The sequence below is a fragment of the Chenopodium album genome, chromosome 14 (genome assembly GCF_948465745.1).
Source record: "Chenopodium album chromosome 14, dcCheAlbu1.1, whole genome shotgun sequence".
NCBI lineage: Eukaryota > Viridiplantae > Streptophyta > Magnoliopsida > Caryophyllales > Amaranthaceae > Chenopodium > Chenopodium album.
The window spans coordinates 13,457,655-13,471,906 of NC_137847.1; the positions used below are offsets into that span (position 1 = coordinate 13,457,655).

At 34.9% G+C, this 14,252-nt stretch overlaps 1 pseudogene; it reads right to left on the minus strand.

Annotated features, from left to right (window-relative positions):
• Positions 1-442: 442 nt before the first annotated feature.
• On the minus strand, positions 443-4,109 carry LOC145577809 (putative LRR receptor-like serine/threonine-protein kinase At3g47570 pseudogene; annotated as a pseudogene).
• Positions 4,110-14,252: the final 10,143 nt, after the last annotated feature.

The window sequence follows — 14,252 nt, forward strand, 5'->3', positions numbered from 1 at the left end:
TATCCGGATGCTATTTATACTCACGCGGTGTACTAGATTGGTGCAATTTTACAAGGAAAGTGGATAATCCGAGGACGGACATGCCCTTCTGCTGCGCCAATCAACTATCTTGCAGGTTGCAGAAAAAAAAGGTTAAGTTCTGCTTCTGTTATGTTTGTTCCATGATTAGTTGGTGTTTAACCATCCCCTAATATTATTTATCGTTGTTTTACTTGTGTTTAGTTGGTAGTTGACATTTCCAACTCGTTTTTGACTCATTTAACCAAATATGTTGATTATGAGTTAATGACTAACTGACTGAACTGAGTGATTTAATAATATAAGCTTGAAAGGAACAGTCCTTCCTCTATAAGTACATTTTTTTTTTATACATTGGTAAACATACTACCATACTAGATTACAAACTAGATAAAAGCATGGATTTTAACTTTATTACATAATCTTAATGAAGAAGCTTATTTCTGATTAGTGATAAATTTGCAACTACATCACTCATGTCCAACCTTTCTTGTGGCACTTCAGTTGAGCAAGAAAGTGCTACAACAAGTACAGAAGTTAAGGCCTCCAACATCACACTCTTGTTGGTCTCTTCTTCTTTGTCTATGTCTTCTATAAGAGTATGATCTACAATCATGTCGATCTCTTCAGGTATAGCGTTTTTCACAAAGCTATGTAGGAACAAGCCACCTTTGAACATGTCATTAGTAGGCCTCATTCCTGTAAACATTTCGAGTAAAAGGATCCCGAAGCTATATACATCGCCAATGGTAGACACCTCATTTCCCACACCATACTCTGCTTTCAGATCATGCCTCAAATATTAGTACTATGATAACATAAAATTTATGAGCAAATAATAAGAACACCAATTAAGTTGAGTTGTTACCTGGAGGTGTGTAACCAATAGTTCCTCTAACTCCAACAGAGCTGTACTGGTTTGCATGACTGCTATTGATGCCTTCTAGGAGTATCTTGGCTAGCCCAAAGTCGCCGACATGAGCAACCAAGTCATCATCGAGGAGGATGTTGCTCGGCTTCAAGTCACAATGAACTATGGGGGCACCACATTGATGATGAAGGTAATCTAAGGATAATGCAACATCAACTGCAATATCAAGTCTTTGGCGAAAATTCAAGGTTCTTGATGTTTGATATGTGCTTTCAACCTTATCTGCTTGTGATAGATGCAACCAATTTTCCAAACTTCCATTCACCATGTACTCATAGACTAATGCCTTAAAATCTCTACCTTGATGATCAAAACTTGAGCAAGCTGTTATCACTTTCAGAAGATTTCGATGTCTAATGTTTCGAAGGACCTCACATTCAGAAATGAAACTCTTTGAAGCACCACGATACTCGAGGTTAAATATCTTGATGGCAACAGTTGATCCATCAGTCTCTAAAATTCCCTTGTACACAACCCCGAATGTACCACTGCCAATCAAATTTTCCGCGGAAAACCCATTTGTAGCTTGAAACAGAGTTTGGTATGATAAAATTGGAAAATTTTTCATACCATTGAAAGGTGTAGGCTCCTGAGTCCTCCTTTTCTTGCAGAATATGTACACCAACACAAGTGAAGCTAATCCAAAAAATGCAGAAAGAATCGCGACTTTCAATTTTTTCCTCTGCACTGAACTTCTTTTCTGACTGTTTTGGCTTACACTACAGCGCAGTAACTTCAGTTCAGGTATGCCTCCACAGATCCTACTATTGCTATCGACTAAAACATTAGTTGCATTGCTAAATACTCCGCCAATGGGTACTTTACCCTCAAGGTTATTGTGTGATATATTCAGCAATCGCAACTGCAGACTCTCTAGAAACTGTGGGATCGGACCTGAGAAATTGTTGTATGACAAATCGAGCTCAATGAGACTCTTTAATGACTTCAATGCATCAGGAATAGCTCCATGGAACTTGTTTTTTGCTAGGTACAGGTACTCTAGCTCGACACAGCTACTGATATAGCTTGGTATCTCACCCACTGGCGGACCCACGTTGGAACCTGGGGGGGCACGTGCCTCCCCCTAAAAAAAAAACAAAAATAAAAACTTTTGTATAAAATAACCTGTTTTAATATAAGGTATATATATTTTATATTGCGTTTTATGTCAAGAATGGTAAGTTGCTGCAATGGTAACTAAGGAGTGTAATAAATTGCTATGTGTTGGTTGGTGAAGGTTCGAATCTCTCTCCATTCATTTCCTTTTTTTTTTTTGCATTCATTTACCTTTTTTTTTTTACCTTCAGTCTTTGTTTTTCCAAAAAATAATTAATCAATGTTTTACATTCATTTTCCCCTTTTGTAGCTTTAGTATTTATTTTTCTTTTTTATCAATGTTTTTTTTAGTCTTTGTATTTTTTAAAAAAATTATCCATGCTTTTTTTTCTCTTCCCTTTTTGACATTATTTTTCCCTTTTGTGCCTTTAGTATTTGTTTTCATTTTTAAATTATCAATGATTTTTTTCCCTTCCATGCCTTAGCTTCTTGACATTTACGTATATATCTTTGTTTTACTTTTTTTTAACTATCGGTGCTTTTTTCCCTTCCATTCTTGACATTTACGTATATATTAAAATGACTTCAAAAAAAAATGACTTCAAATAATTCATAATTAACATGAGTATTTTGATAAATATTACTATTTACTCTATATTACTTTGACTGTTATTTATTGATTTGATTGTCATATTGAGTATTTGATACTTTGTAACTAGTATGGAGTATATAATTTATTTGTAAAAACCTCATGGAGTCATGGACCTGGGAAATTGATCGTTTTTTAGATTTTATAGTTACTTTTGAATGATAACACAATACATTGTGTTAAAAAAATTAATTTGATCTATGCTAGCTAACTACATGTGTTATCATTAGCTTAAAAATAGTTTGAGGCTCAAGTTATTAGGAATTTTTTTATTTGGTAGTTTCTAGTGCCACCCCTACTTCAAATTCCTGGATCCGCCACTGATCTCACCAGATAGCATGTTGCTCGAGAGTATAAGGGCCTGAAGCTGAGTTAGTCTTTGCTACTAAATTTTCATTGTGGTAGATCTTCACAATCTCCCTCATTTTTTCAATTAATTTTAGGGTTTATTTTCTTGGTTTTTTGCGCTGGAGTTTGAGAATTTTGGTGCTTTAAGTGTTCAATTGCATAGTAATTATAGAGTGTTAGTTTTTTTAATAAAATTTTGTTGACATTAGCTTCTCTTGAATGAACAATTGTAAAAGGTGTTTTAAATTTGTGTGTTTTCATATTGTTTTTCCAGAATTTTTGATATTTTGCTTATTAGTTGAATATTAAGGGCTGCAATTTTCATATAAGATGTTGAAGAATATAAATTTTTTACGACAAATCAATCCAATTTTCATTACATTGAATGAATCAAATTGGGATGAACAAAGAAGAGTAGTATTTCGGATAGCTTGGGTAATGCAATCATATCTATTTTGTATAATTGTTATGAATTAAATTGCCTGTTTTGTATAGTTAGTAAGTTAGGCTAAAATACATGAAGCTATTTCATATAGCTGGGATATAATAGATACAACAATTTCGTATAACTGGGCAATAGGGATACCTATTTCACGTAGCAGCTATAAAACAAGGGGTATTTCTTCATATGGGCTATCCGAAATTTTTATACTAGCGCATTGAATCCCTTAAGATAATCTTTTTTGATCAGTAATGTTGAAAAATACTACTAATACAATAAAGTTCAGCAAATGTACAATGAATGATACGATGTACAATAAAGTTCAGCAATTAAGCAAGTTCTTCAATTGTTGGAACATTATAAATGGTACGGAGTACTTTCCAATGACATCAATCGCAATTGTTGGTTACTCCGGCCTACCTGCAATTGAAGTATCACAAAAAAGGAAGAGAAATATATTAACATAAGGTTAAAAATACAAGTATGAAAGTAATTGTCATTTTAAACTTTAATTGAGAAGATCTTTCTTACCATCCTCCATATTATTTAATTTAAGCAAGTTTTCATGAATTATGAGAGGATCATAAGAAGTGAAACCAGTCTTGAGCACAAACTAGCGCTTCTACCACATGGGGCTGCAGAATAGTTTGAGGTTGTTTCTTCATTTTTCGGCTTAAAACTCAGAGTCCTTTACTCATGTCTTTTTCTCATTTATCTCCGTATTGGTTTTGAATACACATTATATGACATTTGTTCAATAAAAGATGAATCATGAAGTTATAAAACTTAAGCTGATTAAGGGTCTAGCTCAAGCTGTTTTAGTGGCTTTTAATGATTCAATATTGACTGTCAAGGGTTAGTTATCGAAAGAGCTGTATAAAGAATAAGTATTAAGCAAAAGCAGCCAAATTTCTACTCTGTATGTTAATACTGGAAAGACCAAAATGGATATCTGTGTGATTTCTTATGAAAACTTTAACTACATCAATTGAAAACTTTTAAGCAAAAGCACTCCTTCATTGAAAAGAAAGTTATTGTTGACAAACATTGTGTGCTATATACAATATATTATTCTACACTGCAAACTTCTTTTCCATAGACAATATTCTAATTCTTTGAGTATTATCCAAAATAGATGGATGCCTACTGACTTTCTCAAAGACCAATAAGAGCTAAGAAAATGGCATCATCCCCAAGTTTAGCAGCAACAGCTAAATTTGGGAGTTCTGAAATTCTGCATCATGTACATGTTTTTTCTTAGCTTTTAAGGATTTTGGTCTATGCACATACTTTGGCTTAAATAATTAGGAGGTAAGTACACTGTTATTTAGTCTCACCCTTCTCTGGATGTTGTACATTATGATTCCTTTGAGTACTTATTTTACCTTTTGAAATCGATATAATATGTAGGAGGTTTTAGTCCTGATACAAGAAAGGTTTGAGAAAGACAAGGAAGAAGTACACTCCGATTAGCTGTTTTTGCAGCAGATTTAGTTGGTCTCTTAGAAAAGAATGCTGTAAATCATCCTGGATGGTAAGAAAATATTGAGGACTTATTGATCTTGGCTCAGAGTTGTACTAAGACATCACCAGACGTATTCTGGGACCAGTGTGAAATTATAGTTCAGGAATTGGATGACAGGAATCTGGAGTTGCCTCCAGGTATCTGAAGCAGCTTCATATATGGATGCTATTTATACTCCCGCGATGTACTAGATTGTTGCAATTTTACAAGGAAAGTGGATAAGCTGAGGATGGACATGCCATTCAGCTGCGCCAGTCAACTATCCTGCAGTTTGCAGAAAAAAGGTTAAGCTCTGTTTCTGTAATGCTTGTTCCATGATTAGTTGGTGTTTAACCATCCCCTAATATTATTTATCTTTGATTTAATTTTATTTAGTTGGTATTTTTGGCTCATATAGCCAAATGTGTGGATAATGAGTTAATGATTAACTGATTGAACTGAGTGATTAATAATAAAATAAGTTTGAAAGGAACAGTCCTTCCTTCATAAATTCATTCTTTTTATACATTAGTAAACATACTAGATTAAGAATCTTATTTTAACTTTATTACATAATCTTAATTAAGAATCTTATTTCTGATTAGCGATAGATTTGCAACTACATCACTCATGTCCAACCTTTCTTGTGGCACTTCAGCTGAGCAAGAAAGGGCTACAACAAGTACAGAAGTTATTCATAACGGGCGTTTACAATAAGTGCTTATTCGTACCGGGCGTTTCAGGTGCCCGTTACGAATAAGTTTCTTATTCGTAACGGACACTTGAAATGCCCGTTACAAATAAGGATTTATGGTATATAAATATGTACTTATTTGTAACGGGCAACAAAAATGTCCGTTACGAATAAGTACTTATTTGTAACTGACAACTCTCCCGCCCGATACAAATAGTCTTTAAATTAAATTTTTTTTGATTAAATTTCGGTAACATTTATTTATATATAATTAATATACATTAATTAGAATCTGTTATAATAAACCTGTAAACAATTATACCGAACAAACATTCGTAGAAATTAATAAGACATAATGTAAAATTATAAGTAAAACATTACAAATAAAAACTTGTATAAGTTTATCCAACACATACAACAACACTAATAATATTACATTGTTCTACCTAAGCTAATAGTTATGCATTCAATAAATATTTAGTTCTAAAGTATTGCGCCTACTGTTCTCGAACCACATTTAACTCGTCAACATCATAAGGGGCTTTCCTTGGACAAAAATCCTTCAAAAAAAAAAAAAAAAAAGAAAACATATGAATGAGGTTACAAAATAAAAACAATCATTAGAATAAATGTGATGGTCCAAATTATAGAAATAAAACTCAAAATATAGAAATAAAACTCAAAACATCCATAAATAACTTATATCTTGGTTTCTATGAATTGAAATCAATGAAAAGTGACCATTTAATCACTTTTGGGAGCATTTAGAGCAAAAAAAGCTTCAAAATTGCCTAAGGGACTTCTATCTTTCCCATCTTTCATGTATTAGTCCAAATTATAGAAATAAAACACATAACATCCATAATTAACTTATATTTTGGTTTCTATAAATTGAAATCAATGAAATATGACCATTTACTCACTTTTGGAAGTATTTAGAGCCAAAAAGGCTTTAAAATTGCCTAAGGGACTTCTATCTTTCCTATCGTTCATGTATTAGTTCAAATTATAGAAATAAAATACATAACATCCATAATTAACTTATATTTTGGTTTCTATGAATTGAAATCAATGAAAAATGACCTTTTACTCACTTTTGGGAGCATTTAGAGCCAAAAAGGCTTTAAAATTGCCTAAGTGACTTCTATATTTCCCATCTTTCATGTATTAGTCCAAATTATAGAAATAAAACACATAACATCCATAATTAACTTATATTTTGGTTTCTATGAATTGAAATCAATGAAAAATGACCTTTTACTCACTTTTGGGAGCATTTAGAGCCAAAAAGGCTTTAAAATTGCCTAAGTGACTTCTATATTTCCCATCTTTCATGTATTAGTCCAAATTATAGAAATAAAACACATAACATCCATAATTAACTTATATTTTGGTTTCTATGAATTGAAATCAATGAAAAATGACCATAATTAACTTATCTTTCCCACTAGCAAATGGTTGACCACATGTGAGATTGTGTCTCTTACAAAATAATAATAATAATAAAAAAAATGCAAAAGGGAAGGCTTAGAAAAGAGAGTTTTGCTACAGATAAATGCAAAAGCAAAAATAAAAAAAAAAGCAAAAATATAAACAAAAGAGAGTTCAAAAGTGAGAAATCTCAAGTATACAAATACAAATATTCAAATGCAAGGTTGCACACCTTGGGGGCTTATTTAGGGTCTTGAGCCTTTATCTCCTTGTCATATCAAAATCACTCATAAACATTATTGCATCACAAAGTATGAAGTACTTAGCCTCCGCGCCTAAGTTACCCAAATACTTTCATTTTCGAGTCAAAAATTGAGATAGCCTAGGATGAATTAATCCTTGCACTATGAGATACAATGTCTACGCATACATTCAACATGCACCGCAAACACTCAAACACTCATTTGGATTCTTTTTCGTGTCTTTCTTTTTCGGGAGAAAGTCGATACCCTCCATAAAAATGAGGGAAAATTTTTGCTTTTTTGCATTTTTGAGTCGCACAATCACATTACAATGCACACGAGTCATGCACATTGAGTCATGTCATGTCATATCACATCGAGTTGAGTCTAACACATGTGTCAAAACACAATAAGTTATACAAGAGTCAAGTACACCAAACCTTAGGTCAACCCTAAAAACATGAGCAAAGTCCTATAATCCAAAATATAGATGCAGGTACACTAAGTCTCTGATTGACGAGTAACCTTTACAAAAAAATTTGAGGAAAAAGGACGCAAACAACTTAGCAAATCAACTGGAGTCAGCCTAATTGCAATTATATTTGATTGTCGATCGGCCTGCCGACGGTCATATTGATTGATTGGGTTCCTTGGTACGCCAGTTAGCCCCTGTAAGCAAATTGACATGATTAGTAGTCGACTCGATTACACACCTTGGGGGCTTATCTTTGGTCTTGAGCTTTTATCCTTTCTTCTTCAACCTTTAGCCTAACCACGTTACAACCTTTCAAAGACCTCTTTGAGATATTCACACACTTGTGCGAGGTTCGGCTAGAGCTACATTCGTCCTGATCCCTAACGGATATGTAGGCAATCTCACATTAGGGTGAGGCCATAATAAAAATGCATTCACATTAATATTTACATTCATCATGATCATATCAAGGGATCTCCAATGGCCATCCCTATTTATCTATAGCTAGAATTGGGGGCTTGATCCCTACATCATTAGCCTACCTAGCCTAAGAGTCAGCATCATTTGACACTTCTCAAAATATCATTTCCGCACACTTAGCCCTTGCGGCCTAACTTTAATGTCACTTTCACACACATCACAGATACATGACCAAATAAACCTTTCCTTAGGAACCCTTTGTCATGAAATCTTAACACAACGTTAAGCATGCCTTTCCATCTTATCATAATCATCATTGCATCATAAAGTATGAAGTACTTAGCCTCCGTGCCTAAGTTGCCCAAATAATTTCATCATCGAGTCAACAATTGAGATAGCCTAGGATGTTATAATCCTTGCACCCTGAAAATACAACGATCAAACGCATAAACTTGATTAAGCTCATTCAACATGCACCGTCAAAAACTTCGATTCTTTTTTCACGTCTTTCTTTTTTTGGGAGAAAGTCGGTACCCTCCCCAAAAATGACGAATTTTTTTTGTTTTTTTGCATTTCGAGTCACATGGCACAATAAACACACGAGTATGCACATTGAGTCATGTCATATCACATCGATTTGAGTTGCACCTTGAGTCATGTCGAGTCATACGTGTCAAAACATATTGAGTCGAGTTGATTTAAAACACATTGAGTCACACAATGAGTCAAATAGCACCAAGCCTTAGGTCAACCCTAAGAAAAACATGAGCAAAGTCCTATAATAAAAAAATATAGATGCAGGTACACTAAGAGGCAATTTTATTGAGTGTAAATGAACAAAGAACGACATTAACAACAACGAAGCTAAACGAGCAGAAAAAGTTCTGATTTTGATTCAAGCGCAATGCGTTATAAACAACGCAACACGATGCACCCTGACGCAGCACGATGCGCTATGACGCAGCGCGATAGACATGTCGCTTCACGATAGCTCTAATTTTACCGCGTTGGCCTTTGATGGTCTCACAAATTGGATTGGTTGGTCCATGACTAATCCATTTGAACCTCTTGATGAGCATTTGGCCCTTTTGAGCAATTGATATATATTTGATTGGTAATCATCCTGATTTCAACTTGATTGATGATTAGCCTGATGACGATCACATTCTGATTACATGTTGAATGAACTCCTTTGATTAGTAATCGGCCCGGTTACAACTTGATTAGTAATCGGCCTGATGTCGATTAGAATTATCAATTGAATATTGATTAAGCGGATTTGAAAAATGATTAAGAACATTTGAGTAATGATTAACTATGATCGCAAAGAATTCCTAGGATGGAAGATTTCTACAGAAATCAACTTGAAAATTAGAGAATCTTAAGATAAGATTCTTATAGTGGATTCTTCGAAGATGGAAAAGTCAATTACTTCTAGGAGTAAAGACAAGAAAATTTGAAGACTCAATATGAAGAAGTCTTTGACAGGAGGCACTAAGATTAAAGGGTCTCTCGCTTTGATTTGAGAAGGGCGATTCAAGGTGAAACGGTCTTCAGTAGCTTTTGCTATGATTGGGAGGGTTATTATTTGATTTGAGAAGATAGCACGAGATGGGTGATCTTCGACGGGTTTCGCTAAGATTGAGTGAATGGTCACTTGATTTGAGAAGATAGCACGAGATGGGCGATCTTCGATGACGTTCGCTATGATTGCGGAGATTATCACCTAAATTCAAGAAGATGGTGCGAGATGGACGATCTTCGACAGCTTTCGCTAATATTGAGGGGGTTGTCATTTGATTTAATATTGAGGGGGTTGTCATTTAATTTGAGGGGGTCTTCGGTCTTCGACGACATTCGCTATGATTGTGGAGGTCGTCACCTTGATTTAAGAAAATAGCTCGTGATGTAGTAGACTTCGACGATGTCCCCTAGGATATGGAAGATTGTCACAGCAGAACTACACCAAAGCATTAGCACAACACGTATTCAACAAAACGAAGCATCATCAAACTAAGGATCACAAGACATCGAGATCTTCGACGACTTTCACTAGTGTGTGGAAGTGGTCAATCAAACGGTCAAGTCAAGGAACAGACGAGATTTTGAAGATAGCTACAAGTAGCGGTCTTTGACAATATCCCGAAGCATAGAGAAGATTTTCTACATTAGCAAGGTACTGTCGTGGCGAGGTACGCCCACAAAACTGAAGATGGCGAAGTACAATCACCTTCAACGGTGTCTCGAGGTACTGCGGAATATTGTCACAACAAATGAAGATAGCGAGGCACTGTTACCTTTAGATGGCGTTCACGAGGCACAGTGTAGGTCGTCACAACAAGAATGCAACAACAAAATCAGTTACTTCAGAGACGTGTGCTCGACGGTGCAAGATACATATTTCTAACTCTCTTATCTATTTAACTAACTCTAGTTTGTAGGTATCAGAGTTACAAGAATGTTTTAGGATCAGAGAACGTTCTGAATTATTCTCCGTCCCTATCGCTACTTCAACTTTTGTTTTCGAAACTTATGTTTCTCCAAACTCAATCAAAGTGGGGGCTTCTATAGACACCTGATTGTGTCTCCCCTAAAACCAAACCCGGTGATGAGTACCTTTCATGTCATTAAATATCGAGCAAGGTGAAACGTTGAAGAGTCTCGTGAATTCTTCTGTTTTCTAATAAAATAATTCATTTCTTTTTTCAAAAATCATTCATTTCGTGTCCTATTTATGAAAAACGTCCAATCTAGTTTAGTTTGGTCCACAATATGGGTCCAATAATTTTGGAGTTGGATAGGGTTTGAAAAGACCTTTCCAACAATATATTATAAAGTCAATTCCGAGTTATAACAAGTAAGTTATGGTCAGAATACTAAACTGAGCCTAAAACGAGTTTTATGTACCGCCCAATGATCATGTGGAGGGTCCATTAATATTTATTATATTCCTAAACCAATTAGGATTAAATAGAAGCTTCTATAAGTTTCTAAAATATCTTAATTGTCCTTTTTGAAAAGAAAAGATTAAAGAGTTTGAAATTGAATAAAACTTTTCTTTTTTAAAGTTCTAATTCTATTAGAAATGAAAGACGTTCAAAGATGATCAGATATTATTTTCTTTCCTCGCAATTTTTATCCAAATATTAGATGGTTGGATAGCTCTTGAAATTCTCTTTCCAATGATATATTAAAATATTAATTCCGAGGTATAACGAAAAAGATATGAAAGAAATACGAAACTCTATCCAAAACTGATACCCTTCCACTATTTCGGCCATAAGTAAACAAATCAGTGTGCACAATATCAAATAGAGCAAAAGTCTTAGTAGTAGAATTAGAAAACGGAAGTCGACAATTTTTTCCTAATTGGCAACCATGACAAAGAGTGAGCCTAGGCCCCTTATTACATTGAATAAGCTTATAACTTCTAAGAAAACTAAGAGTTTGATCTTTGGGGTGACCCAAACTATTGTGCCAAACTTCAAATGAAAGAGCTGCAAAGGCAGAAGAAGATACTATTAATTTGTCGGAAAAGAGAGGATAGAGACTTCTAACACTATTGCACCTCGTCAGTATTTTCCCCGTCCGGAGATCCTTTATAGAAAAACCATAGGGATCAAATTCAAGAGATACAATTATTAGTAGTCAATTAACTATGAAACAAGATTTTTAATAATGTTTGGAGTAAAAAGAATATTTTTTAAAGTGAGAGGAGGTTAGGGTGAGGGAAGAACAGTAGTGATGGAACCCCTAACTGGTATTTTGGAGCCACCCCCACCATAATATGAGAATTAAAATTCTGCCAATCAACAAAGGAGGATGTAATATCTGAGTTGTTCATAAGATGAGACGTTCCACCAGTATCCGGCCATATACCAATTATTGTCCAGAGGTTACAGAGACATGGCGTTGAAAAAAGCCGGTAAGTCAGTGAGGTGGTACCACTGCCTGGCGCCAAAAAAGCTGATGAACCAGGTTGTTGCGGACGAGGAGCAGGACCCAAGATACCCTATTGACCCTGCTGCTAGTTCCTAGCCTGCTGACCACGCCATTGAGGTGGCATGGAGGGGTAAGGAAACGATGGGTAATAAGAAGCCCACGATCCAGCCCAAGGAGGGTAGTACATACCCATATTGCATTTGCTGTTGTTGAGTGCTACGAGCATTACCCTAAGTACCAACTTTCTTACCATTGCCCCCTTTCTTTTTCTTTCCACCCTTTTGTTGACTAGCGCTAGCAGTGTGGCCCCCACCACCATGTTGGGAGTGAGAAGAAGTGGAGTCCGTAGCAAGAAGAATAGTAGAAGAAGAAGCAGGTTTGTTCTTCTCACAACTAACCCGGTCAAGCTCGAGCATGGAGCATTGGTTGAAGAATAGAGCTCTCAAGAATCACCACATGTAAGTGTCCCACATTAGTTGAGGAAAAGGGAGGTAGGCCCTATTCTTTAGAGTTGTTCTGCTCTACTCTACTCTACTTATAAATAATAATTAATATTGAATTATTATAATAATACTTAATATTTAATAATAATAATTAATTAATATTTAATAATAATAATAATAATTAATGCTGAATTATTATTATTATAATAATAATTAATATTTAATAATAATAATAAATAATTAATATTTAATAATTATAATAATAATAATTAATATTGAATTATTATTATAATAATTAAAATTATTAATAATAATAAATAATAAATATTTATTATTTAACAATAATAATAATAATTAATTATTATTAAAAAAATAATTATAATAATAATAACAACAACAGCAACAACTGTAACAACAACAACAACAACAACAACAATAATAATAATAATAATAATAATGAAATTTGCTCTACTCGGCTCTACTGTGCTGAAATATGCTCTGCTCTACCGACTCCTGTTTTGCTATGCCCACAAGCTCAAATGAACAGGGGTCTTAATCACCTTATAAGGCTAAGGGGCTACTCCTCCTATTGCCATATGGTTTTGAGGTGGAACCTCATTGGTCTTGTAAATGTGGTGGACTTGCACTCTCCCATGACGGATGGGGCCCAGACCCGTATTTAACATAGTATCAGAGCTAGGCCCACGATATGAGACCCTAAATGACTAAAGTTTAATGGGACAAGAGTAGGTCTGTGTGAGGGGGATTAAAGATGCACTCTAATCCAAAAAATCACATGAGACTGATGTGTGTCATAAATGGCACACATTTGATGAGCATTTAGGTCCTTTTTGTCCTCTTTTCATGGCTTTCTTGCTCAATAAATGCTCGGTTTTATGCTTTTTCTCTCTTTTCTACCTTTCTATGGTTTTATAGTATTTTCTCTTTTATTTCTTTTATTTTCGTTATTTTAGTTGTTTTCTCTTTATTTTAGATTTTATAGATTTAGTTTTATTTTATTTTAGTTTATTTGATTTTATTTTCATTTCTTTTTCTTTACTTTATTTTATTTTCATTTTATTATTTTTCCTTTCTTTTATTATTTTATTTTTATTTTATTTCTTTTACTTTTATTTGTTGGTTTAAGTTTTATTTTATTTTATTTTATTCCTCGGTTTTATGTGTGTTTTGTAGGTATTTGTTCCAAGTCCGTTTGGTTCTAGCTACTGCATAGTTTAACCATCATCACCATCATGGTGATGGTAGTGATGGTGATGAAAGGAGGCAGCAACTCCTCCCTTCTTTTCCCCTTATTTCCCCTGCTTCAAACCAGCAACATCAACTCCAACAACAACTTCAATCTCCCCTGTTCCCCGAAGCAACCCCCAGCAGCCACTACCTCACTCCCTCACCTCGCAACACCAACCTCCCAGCAGCTCCGCCGCACCTCCAACACACCACCACTTCACGCAGCCACCGCAGCCCCTGCTGCCCCCAAACACCACCAGCACCCACCTGCAATTACCCCAAATTCGCACCACAATTTCCACTTTCCTTTGCTCCTTAATTCCACCACCAAATGCACGCAACACACAACACACCCACAGCCACCTTCGCACCTCAAGTCACAGCCACCACACCACGCAACAGCAGCTCC